The following is a 10,605-nucleotide window of genomic DNA, read 5'->3' on the forward strand; positions in this document are numbered from 1 at the left end:
TGTCAGAAGTGGGATTCGAACCCACGCCTACAAGAGTAGACTGCGACCTGAACGCAGCGCCTTAGACCGCTCGGCCATCCTGACAGTGCGACAAAAATTGTCTAACTATACAATAAGTGCACTACATGCACTTATCTCCAATTCTATAGCAGTTGTTACAGTGAAAGTCCACAGTTTTCTTTAGTGAATTACTGAAACAATAGTTTGAAGATGAGCATGGTCACAAGTGGCAAGATTCTACCAAAAAGGATCGGTTGTGATAATGGCGGCGTATGTGAATATAGTGAGACTTCCATGTATAAAGTAACCAAAGGCTACATTGTCTCCGACTTTCTTTGAGATAGTGTGTTATGACCCCAGACCATAGCGGGTCTATGGACAAGACGAACCATTAAAAATACAGACAGTGTCACTATCGAATTGTCGAATTTTTCGCTATATTCTGGTATCTAGGCAATCCGAGATTCCCGCCGAGGTCACATTCATGTCGAGTGATTCTGGCTAGACGTTGTCGTTTTGCACCTACAAGTGCGCTCCCTTGGCCAACTATCGGACGGTCGCAACCATTGGACGGCTCAAATGTCGGACAGCTCCAACTACTAGTATTGGACGGTATCAACCATTGGACGGGCCCAACTACTAGTTATCGGACGGCCCCAAATTATCATCGTCGCAAACCACGCCCTCTTTCGGCAAATGAGTGGGCGGAAAAAATACTCTGGCGGGCGAGAATGCAAATTATCAGACGGTCCCACCAACCATCGGATGGCCCCACTATCGGACGATGACAACCGCCGAACGGCCCCTACTATCGGACGGTAACAACCATTGGACGGCCTCATCTATCGGACGGTCACAACACTCCTTGCAGTATAAATTTGATATCTTAGAACATAACATGTTTCTGTTTTAGCATGTTTGGTCTTGTATTGCTTCAGTGATCAAAACATTCAATCCCATTCCTATACACAAGACAGAACCTATATTTCAAAACTGTGATTGGAATAAACATCTTTCATGATGTTGAATAGTTCCTTAAAATAAAAGGAAGACAGTGATTGATGTGCTTACTACAGGCTAATTACTGCAATGTATTTTACAACAACTTTCTTTTGGTAACCATCAGGTGCTACAATTTTTTTCTCAATAATGATCAATGTATGTTTCTAATTTGTGTTTATTGAAAATCAAATTATTTTACTAATAGATGTCATCTCTATTACTTATAATAAATAAAATGTGGCTAATGATTTTTATCAAATTTACCGCTGCATGTACATAAATCAGATTAAATTATTACCAGTAGCTGATTTGGATGGCTGATAGACAGTATGAACCATGATTTAACAGTAGAATGTATAGTTACCTTTCTCAAACAAGTGAATTTTTAATCTAATGAATATTTCTATTTAGTATCCACTGGAATTCAAACCAGTGAATGTTTTTTAAATACACAGTGCCCTCTATGGGTTGCTTGGAGAAAGATACAAAATAATGTGAACTACCCCCGGTAATTGAAATTGAAGATTGCATAGCAATTGTTAGTTTTATAGAAGTTCAAGAAAGATTAATGTCTGATAATTGTAAATGTAGTTCCACCTTGTTCAAATTCTACCATTTAAAATCATGAAGTGAAGAATATCATTTTTCAGGCATGCCTTAATATATTGTGTGCACCATAGTTTTGGAATCAGCTGTCCTGAAAATTCATTTATTTAATATTTTAATCATTCATATTGTGAAAGGTGCAGCATTTGAATATTGCATAATATTGCATATATAAATACAATACTGTATCTTATTGTTCACATTTGTCCAGCCATCCCTTTGTGCTAGGCAGCATTATTCAATTTTTGAGACTAATTGAATCCCACATCCCAAATGCCTGGGTTGAGATTTCTCATGGAAGGAATATTGTTTTGAAATAGAAAAGTGATTGTGTTTACAAATCATTAACATACCATTGTAGCTATATAAGGGGATTATTAGGTTTGGGCCAATTGATATTTAAGGTAGAGATGCAGTTTACCAGACAGGTATTTTAATTAGTTAATTAGGCAACCAAGATGACCTCCCTTGTCCACATAACTATATATTTTTAGAAAGCTTATTGTAAGTATTTTTTTTTATGGACATTGTAGTTTGAAATATGCACAAAAGTGTTTTTTTTTTGGTCAAAAGTGATTTAAAACAAATTCGCTTCTAAACCATGTCTCTGTTTCCTGTCAAAATTGGTTTACGGGTACATCTGTTTACTATGAAGAAAGTTTCGTCTTGAAAACTGTCTACCTGGGCAGCAGCTCAAATTTCACTAATTCAAGTCTATGCATAAATTAACACCCAGGCTAGTTGTCTGTACGATTGTTGTAACACTGTTCAACCAAAAACAATGCCCCTACGGCGTTTTGAAGATAAACACATTGTCAATCATTTGTGAAAATTTCAAAACAAAAGGTCAAAGCGTAAAGTTTATAAGAGATAATTGCTAATTTGTATATTTTATAGTTAAGTAAAAATATATGCTGATTTACATTGCTATTGGATTTAACAGAGTTCCACTAAAAAATGCTCGGCACCATCTAAAAAAAAATTGTTATATATATATATCTGTCAGATTTGTTAAATTCGTGTAAAAATATGGAAATTTAGATTTTAAGTGAATATTTTTGTCATTTTTGGTAAAAAATGTTATTTTCGACAACTAGTTCGAAACCATAAGTCCAAATGTTTTCATATTTCCAGCAATGATACGTTGGATGGTCAGATTTGTTAAACTGGTGTCAAAATAAGCAAATTTGGATTTTTAGTGAACATTTTTCTCATTTTTGGTAAAAAATGTTATTTTTGACAACTGGTTCAAAACCGTAAGCCCTATTCACAGAGAGCTTTCAACTAAATATAAAACATAATACAGCTTTAAAGTATACTTTGAATATGTAATAGCACAAGTGAGTTAAGTAACTGGTATTTTTGATGAAAAATGCGATGATTATTCTGCTTATATCAGGTCCCTTAAATTGCACACATAATAATTTGGACGGTCATTATAAATAGAACATTGATACAGTCATTAGAAACAACTTTTAGATCTTCTCAGCTTATTTCAGAAGCCACCACATATATGGCACAACAATTGATCTTGCATTCAGCAATGTCTTATGTAAAACTGGAGTACATTTGTAATTGACTCTTTTATACCTGATCATAAGATTATTACTGCACAGATTTATTGAACATTTGTTCTTGGGTGTAACAAAACAATTACATATATGTACAACGTATCAGGAAAGATAACATTTCAAAAACATGACCACAATTTTCAAACAAAAACATTTTTTTTTTTTCTCGACCATTTCTCAGGTTTTTGCACATCCATGATTTCTTAAGTTTAGCCTCAATGATGTTTGTCCAATGAAATGCACTATCCTTATGAACACTATAAAAGTTCATAATTGCAACTGCAAGAAACTGCAACTGCAATGTTTTCTAAATGACTGACTATGAATATTACAACCACAATGCCACTTCACTGATTCTTGTTCCATGATAATGAAAACAGCGGACCTATTTCGACCGTCAGGTCGCTTGGTTTTCAGTAGATTAATGATTTATTTCACAGCACAAATCATCACTGTGTACATGGTATGCTATCAAATCACATATGCAATCTATAAACGACAACCATTACAAGTTCTGAATATTAGGGTAACATCCATGTGAAATATAGGAATCTGAGTCTTTGATTTGCACAGAAGATCTGAAGTTTGTGGACTCCTAGTGATACGTCACTCAAAATAGGGAATACTATATAATAGCTTGTGTTGCATGCTCGTTGAATTATGTTTCTTTATTATTTTACCTTTTGATCTTAAAAATTATATTATGTTGTTCCTGATAATAAAATCAACGAAGATCCCATAAATTTGCATGCACAAAGTTTCTTAAAAGTGGGAATAAATATAACCACAGTTTGGCAGTGCCATATTTACAATTAAATAATTGTATTTAATGTATTCATGGTCATTAAAGCGTTGCTGCGCATTCCCTGTAAACAAATGTGTATTTTACACGTATTGTGTATGTCATGAGTTCTATATTGATTAGGACAAGTAGTAGTTTGACCAATCATTTTCATAAACAGATTAAACAGCAAATACAGTGTTTATGTTAGCAACATATTTCTTAAGAACATTTCCCATCATTTCCAATGCTACTACCAGTACTGCAGAATTTACAGTTGATGGAAAATGTTACTGATATTAAAATATACAATCAATACAGTTTTTCTCTATTGGTGCATTAAAATTGTTGTTCTCTATTTCTTTTCTCTAATGTTTTTGGAGTATAAAGAAAACTGGTATTTTTTTTTTTACAAAATTGACCATCACGTTAAATGTTTGCAGCTTTCCCCATAGACCACCATGTAAACTGAAAAAGGGTGTATAGTAATGAAACATTTTATTTAGCTATTTCTGAATACAGTCTTGAAAATGTATTGGTCACCCTTAATTTCTGTGCAAATGAATTTATTCACTGATTTCACCTCAAATTTGGTTGTTTTCCAGACTTTTACAAAATTGTTATATAGGCTTGTACATATGACTTACATATGAACATCCATTTGTGATACAGACTTATTTAACATGGACAAACAGTGGCAATTTTAGTGCTAAAAATACATCAAAATTCCCTGTTTTGGCCATTTCAGAAACAGATCTTGGTAATGCATAGACTGATTACATTCAAACTTGGTACAATGAAAACGAATGGGACCTTGATGCACGAGACCTGCAGATATAATTAAAAATGGCTTACTGGTGGCCATTTTGTTTTACCAAATACAGTTCCAGGTCTCTATATTGGAAACACTGGAATGGTCAAGTTCAAACTTTATACAAACACCATACAACATGTGCTACTACTTGATTCAAGATTTAGTACTAAAAATGCATTAAACTTATTTAAATTGGCCTTTCTGAACTAATATTGAACCTTGATGCGCGTCCTTTCCTTTTGATTTAACAAATATAATTCTGGTTCCATATCTTGAAAGTACTTGGATAGTTAACCTGAAACTTTAAACATGCACACAACTCGGGATGCATAGTTTTTATTCATATTTGTTTTTTATTTGTTTTTTTATTTTTAGAATAGTGTGTTTTCTTTTTTGTTTTTTTTTTAAATTATAGTTTTTAAATTTCTTTTTGTAAGACCCTTTTTATTCTTCCCTGAGGATTTTATGCATCTAATAAATATTATTAAGATGACTGCAGAAGGCCCCTTCTTGGATGGATTTTGTTTTTTATGCAATGACTTAAACTTCATAACCAATGAGGACTGTATAACTTGTTAATAGTATTTTTGGGAAGGCAATACAGTAAAACTTGGGTTTTATCTATTTATAGCAGTTTAATTGTACCACAATAAGTCAAAGGTGACATTGTACACTCTTTGCCCAAAAACAATGTTTCTGGCCAAATTATTTTTTCAAAATTGATGCATTTCTTTACTACCATGGCCAACTACAAAAAAAAAACATTTGACATGTAATCTTTGAGTGATGTGCATGGTGATCTGAAACATTATTTTGTTTTGTTGAGCTTAAACTATATATAAATCTTAAAAAACATGGCTAAGAAAACAGAAATTCTGTGGAACCACAGATAAATCATCCTTGTATATATCATGTGTGTTTGACATTCTGAGTGCATGCTTTTCTAGTTTGTATGTTACATTAGTATAGGAAAATGCAGAAAGTATTTGGTGTCCCTTGATGCCCTATTTTCACAGGTTCGTACAGAGTCCTGTCAGGAGCACTAGTGCATATAGAGATAGTCACACAGTGTTATAATGAAGACATTGCACACTAGACTTGATTAACCTATTTAACAAGTTTATAATTCCATAGTTTGTAATAAAATGTTGAGATGACGATGACATAAGTATCCACCACATTCCAGTATATTACTTACATGCACTGTAGGCAACTTTAATACAATTATGAGGGTATTAGTGACAACTGATTTTCATTGATGTCAGTTCAAATTTAAATAGCTAATTATTGCTACTGCAGAACTGACACTTGCCATATTAGTCATCTAGAAGGCAGCACATTTACAGTTTTCAATTTTTTTGGAAAATTATCTTTACCTACTTAAGATACTTGATGAAATTTGTGGTGCAAATTTTCACTGGCCCTTTAAATTAGTTGCTCATAATTGTGGATGTACAGTTATTTATATTTTGTGGACACAAATCTCAATTGTCAGTTTTGCGCCTAAAATGTCACACAAATCATATGGACATTCAGAACCAAGTTTATTTAGTATGGAACAACACTGCAACCATTTACAATTATTATAAAACAAATTGTGTTTTATTAGAGAACCTATATAATATAACTGAGGATGCTGATAAAGAATGCCATATTTTTTCCTTTATATTCTTTAGAACAAGCTGTATGGAAACCAACATTACTGCACTGTATACTGGATATAATATAAATTAATGCTGGCTAACCTGGAATTATCAACATTGTATAGATGTGGGTGCAACGTCAGGACAGACATTTTGCCAGATTATTTCAGTTTATAATGAAAATATTTTTTTGATAATCATCTTATAAGCTATTTTCATTTGTTAACTTGAGTCTCGAGTCCAGGAAATAATTCCCTTTCCTCGATGGGTTAAATAAAGTGACACTGAAACATTACAATGAAAAGAAATTGTTTCAGATGATATTTAAATGTTTTTCATATTAAAAGTGCTGATAATACCATGAACTAACAAACATTCATTGTCAGCTGGCTACACATGAAGCTCCATGCAATACATAACCCCCAAAATAGCTTACTGCGGAAGCACCCAACACTGTTCTAATACATTTGGAGTTATTGCTATATACCGGTACTGATAGAAAATTGCGTATTTCTAAAGATGCAATACAGTACAATTTATTAACTCATAACAACCTACTGAAGGAGGTTAAAGGTTACAACAACAACAAAAATTACAGAAAAAAAATTAATCAAATTACAATGGCTAATAGTTTAAAGACAACCAAAATCAGACTAAAAACAGAATAAAAGTTAGTAACGGAAATATATAATAAAGTAAAATAAAACACCAAAAAAAAACTATATAGGTGTAAAAAAAAAATAAAAGAAAAAGTGAATGACTAAGTACCAGGGGTAGGTGCTGCTGTCTAATAGCAAAGCTGTATTTCAGATATTGTGCCAGAGGAATTGCTAAGTTATTATTTGACATTAATTTTATGAATTTATTTTCAGGTGTGAGATTAGTAAAGTCAGGAATAATCTTTTCAGCTTTATTGTATAAAACGACCCTCTCTTTACTATATACTGGGCATATTATGAGGAAGTGATGTTCATCTTCAATATCATTTTTATTACACAATTTGCAGATTCTGTCGCTACTTTTGATTCTGTTTTGTCTTTCTTTTTCAATTTCTAAACTGTGATTGCTCAGTCTGAATTTAGTTAGGGTACTTTTCAGTTCTTTATTTTTTAGCTTAATTAAGTAGTTTTCCAAAATGAAGTTTGTTTTAAATTTTTTGTAAGTCTTCAGTTTGTTTTTTGTATTAGTATTTTGTCTGTTATCATCATTAATTGAGTTAATCCAATGCTTTATAAATACATTTTTTATTTTATCGTATATCCGTGACATTTGTGACGATTATAGCTCATTATTGTCAATATCTGATAGTGTTGTATTTGTAGATTTAAATACAGTTATTATTATTATGCGTCTTATATCTACTTCAAACAAAAGTAGCCGCTATTCGTGATGAGAACTGGAAAACCAACTGTAACTTGGGTAGCTGGTAAACTGACCTAGCTGATGAGACAAACCACTATCAAAAAAACTTTCGACCCCCATGTAGCCACGTACGGCCGTCAGCTATATGAACTGTACTCCGTCTACAAATGTTCATCTGCCGACACGTTATTGGACTTTCCCACCCACGATGACAACCAATAAATCATGTTTGTGACGTCTGGTCTGATTACACCCAGCAGCACAAGCTCTAAATCAGGGTCATATATTGCAGATTTGTATTTGAACAAATAATCGTGCATGGGCATCCTGTCTTCTAAGCTTTGTGAAAGCATAAGGTTTTGAAAGCATTGTGCATATTTACAACTTTCTCGCATTTCACACGTAATGCGCCATATACTGTAAAAGGATCAATTGTTCACCGGGTTTTAATTTGGCTTATTTCGCTGAATGAAAAATGCGCTAAATTAAAACCCAGTGAATATGTAAAATTTAGCATAGAATACATTATCTAAATGACAAAACCGTGAATTTAAAACCCACTTAATATACCTGAAATGGTAAATCAGCGAAATTTAAACCAAGTGAAAATTAGTCATTTTACAGTATGTGTATCGATGTCGCCATGCCAACGTTTCGTTTCGTCCTAGTTGTGATATTTATCTGTAAATGTCAGACCATTGGTCTGAGGTTCATCGCAGACTCTATTTGAAAGGCTGCGGTTGAGGTTTCATGTTGATCCGTCGAAAATGGCAGTTACTTATCACACAACAAAAACTTATTAGTTACGACAATATTTTCTTAACATTTTATGGAAACAATTCGTAGTGTGCATAAACCTTAAAGAAACATAATAGACAAAACAGTAAATTTTAATATTACTTGTTCGTGCTGTTTTGCAGCACTGCGAAGGAAATGAAAGATTACAACAATTAGCACATATGGCTGGAAGTTACATTTGCTCCGTTGTGTAGACAGGTTTCAACATTTCATCAGATAATACAATTTATATCCAATCATCTAGAACAAACTTTTCTAGAGAACACACGCGCACAAAGATTTTGTGGTCTCGTATTGGGGGGGGGGGGTCACAGTAATATAAACAAGGATACATTTTGCCGAGATATTCAAATCAGTCGCTATTATGATTTACAGAGGCGGCGGAACGAAATATCCCATGGAGGGGCGAGATCTGCTCATCACCCCTCGCTTACTAGGAGGACCCAGGGGCATACTCTTCCTTGAATTTTGAAATCTAGACCCTCTACAACCTAAGCTATTTCCTTCATTTTGAGGGGCAAATTGTGCTGACACAAAAGGTTTCAGCTTGATTTTCGAGTGGCGGCATATTTTACGTGCCCCTGAAGTGGTTCTCGTTTTTAGAATATTAGAAATAAGTATCGGTCTTATTTCTGATCAAGATAGGTATGAATATCGGTAGTATTTTCCCAATTTGGTGTATTTATGGTTCCGTATATGAGCGAATATCTCCACCTCAGATTCCGGCCTCATATCCCTAGGTAACTGTTTTATTCGAAATAAACAGTGAGGACAGAAATGGTACTTTGGTATAAACATGGGTATAGATTTTGCCACTATCCAGTTATAAAATTGGCCACACTTTTGAGCACTCAGGGGCACTTCCCTACCCAGCTATGTATCAACTGCCCCCCCCCCCCCCCCGCGTGCATGCCCGTGAATGTGGTTATGCAATAGAAAGTAATGTCTACACGTAGGTAGGGTTATTAAAATCGAGAAAACAAAATACGGGTATATTTTTTCCAACATATAAGATAAACGGAAAAGAGGTTACTAATCAATCTTCAAGTTTTACATTTTTGTAATTTCTTCTGTGAATCTCTCCGGCGAACCTACCAGCGAATCTCCGGTAAGGTATACTTAGTAGTACGTGATGTTCAGAATTCCCCCGCCCCTGAATAATCGCGAAGAACAGACTGGCGTGTTAACTGCATAAATATGTATAATTTCCTTCCTGAATATAGAACTTAGTTGATCTAATCGTTAAGGCGTATGATACATTTTGATGTGAGTTAATTTGTAATGAATAGTTCAGCCAAACACTGAATTATATCATGATGGTGGTATGATGAATTATATTTTTTTTCAAAATGATATTTCTGGATTTCATAGAAGTATATTTTCATTTTTTGGCCGGCTAATGTTGGATGTGCAAACCTCATTCGGGAACATGTATATTCGGTGTTTAGAATAAAGATGGGCAAAATGCTAACAGGGCAATCGTTTTTATTGATGTGTTGAAATTACGCCAATAGGGTATGCTTTTGATGTTTTTGTTAATTGAATGTTTTTGTTGTTGTTGTTGTTGTTTTTAAAAAATTGTGTACGTATTTGAAATTTATTTAAAAAGCTGAAGAACCCTTGTATCATCAGAGGGACTGTGCATCATCATAAGAATAGCGGATTTTGCAAGGAATAATGTTTACTTGCTCTCTTGACTGAACACTAAAGACCCAGAGTAAAGAATAAACTTTATAAAATAGTCGGATGGTTGAGGTGATATACTAGTATCACATGTATATGTGTAATTGTAGTTGGATGGTTGGGTGATACTAGTATACAAGTATCACATGGATATGTGTAGTTGTAGTCGGATAGTTGGGTGATATACTAGTATCACATTGGTATGTGTAGTTGTAGTTGGATGGTTGGGTGATATACTAGTATCACATGGATATGTGTAGTTGTAGTCGGATGGTTGAGATGATATACTAGAATCACATGGATATGTGTAGTTGTAGTCGGATGGTTGAGATGATATACTAGTAT

General features: G+C 33.8%; 1 non-coding gene across 1 annotated transcript; it reads right to left on the reverse strand.

Moving 5' to 3' along the window:
- Window positions 1-84, reverse strand: TRNAL-CAG (transfer RNA leucine (anticodon CAG)). The gene has a single exon. It is a non-coding gene; the product is annotated as a tRNA-Leu (tRNA).
- Between the last annotated feature and the right edge of the window lie 10,521 nt (window positions 85-10,605).

Source organism: Saccoglossus kowalevskii, chromosome 21 (assembly GCF_978046115.1).
Source record: "Saccoglossus kowalevskii chromosome 21, keSacKowa6.1, whole genome shotgun sequence".
Taxonomy (NCBI): domain Eukaryota; kingdom Metazoa; phylum Hemichordata; class Enteropneusta; family Harrimaniidae; genus Saccoglossus; species Saccoglossus kowalevskii.